This window comes from Branchiostoma floridae, chromosome 2 (assembly GCF_000003815.2).
Source record: "Branchiostoma floridae strain S238N-H82 chromosome 2, Bfl_VNyyK, whole genome shotgun sequence".
In the NCBI taxonomy this organism is placed as follows: Eukaryota; Metazoa; Chordata; class Leptocardii; order Amphioxiformes; family Branchiostomatidae; genus Branchiostoma; species Branchiostoma floridae.
In genome coordinates, this window is record NC_049980.1 from 8,124,677 (window position 1) to 8,126,102 (window position 1,426).

Sequence of the window (1,426 nt, forward strand, 5' to 3'; positions counted from 1 at the left end):
AAGTTCTTCTTACACTGACAAAGAGCAAAAAGTTACCCTTACATATCAGTTAAGTAGGAGAAATGTAAATTTAAACTCGTTCACAAAGCAGTTTGTACAATTTACAACAATGTATATTATGTGGGTGTTGTAGCAGTCTACATGATGATGTTTCTCATTTGTCTACTCTGTACCTGTTGAGTTTTTGACATCTTCATGAGTATTTTCCAAGCCTTTTTCACTTGTCTGGCCTATTTTCTCAGTCAAGAGAGAAGTTAGGTCATCCACTGCAGTCTGTAGGCCCTGTACCATGCTCTTCAGCTCATCTAAACCAGTATCTCCATGGAACTCGTTCTGTACAGTTAGCAAGGACAGGCCAGCATTCTTCTCATTCTCTGAGGAAAGCAGATAGAAATGTGTGAGCTACTCTTTCAACATTATAGTTATACAAGCAGCATATGGCTCTCATTTTGAAATCCATATTCATGTACCTAGTCTCTACTAGACTGACTACAGTGAATGTGATAGGGTGAATTTTTGCTAGGGGAGTTTGCTACCAGAGGAGTTGGCTGGCTGGAGGGGAAACATGAACCTTAGCAAGGACTGACTCTCCTGGCCAACTTTCTCCATTATTCTGTCGAATTCTACGATCCCCATACCCCAGTAGGATTAGGCCTGGTGGAGGTAAACATGTACCGGTATCACAGAACTTCGGTTCTGGTGTACTTACCTGAGTTCTCCCCCTCTGTTCCCACTTGGTTCACTCCCAGCTCTGTGACTTTCTGCTCCTGCACCACTGTACCGTTGCCATAGATACGGTTGAAGACAGTGACTAGTCGAGCATCGAGTGGGAGCAGTTGTCCATCCTCACCTGAAAAGGACTTTGTGCCATTATTTGTACTTTCATTGCCAGACAAATGTTCTCTGCAAAATATATATACAGCATAATGTATTACAACTGTATATCAGATTGAGATTTTCAATCCAGTAATTGGTATATACAGGTACCATTTCTGATGGCTTAAAATTTGTAACTATTTTAGTGACCAGAGTGACATGAGTAAGGCAGACTGATAATATGCAGCAGTGACAATCTCACTCTCTTTCTTTGCTTAGATTTGTATAAACATGTAACATCCATTGGCATAATACCGGTCGGTTTACTGCAATTTCTCAAGCAATGCTAATTTGGCAAATGATCAACGCATCATTTTCTCCAGTTACATGTTGCTGTTACAGCTTACCTTTGCCACTTCTTCTGTGTAAATTATTTTGTCTCTCTGGTCCTGCTAAAAACATAATATCGTAATTGGAACACACCGCGGAATTGCACGGAGAACGGGCGCGTGGTTGGAAGGGGGTGCACTATACCGGCCGAACGAAACACGGCACAATTAACTGCTGCTATGTACCTTTATACATCCTCTGTTGTTCCCTTCTTTCCTGT

General features: G+C 41.6%; 1 protein-coding gene and 1 long non-coding RNA gene across 3 annotated transcripts in view; one reads left to right on the top strand and one right to left on the bottom strand.

The window, feature by feature from the left end:
• The window catches only part of LOC118410049 (gamma-tubulin complex component 4-like), a 40,220-nt gene that overhangs the window by 32,891 nt on the left and 5,903 nt on the right, over positions 1 to 1,426 (top strand). The gene's annotated exons all lie outside the window — the stretch shown is intronic.
• LOC118410054 overlaps positions 180 to 1,426 on the bottom strand; it is a 3,721-nt gene continuing 2,474 nt past the window's right edge. Inside the window, exons 3-4 of the long non-coding RNA XR_004830517.1 lie at positions 710 to 850; positions 180 to 374 (exon numbers count right to left, since the gene is read on the bottom strand). This is a non-coding gene — a long non-coding RNA (uncharacterized LOC118410054). The remainder of the gene's footprint in view (positions 375 to 709; positions 851 to 1,426) is intronic.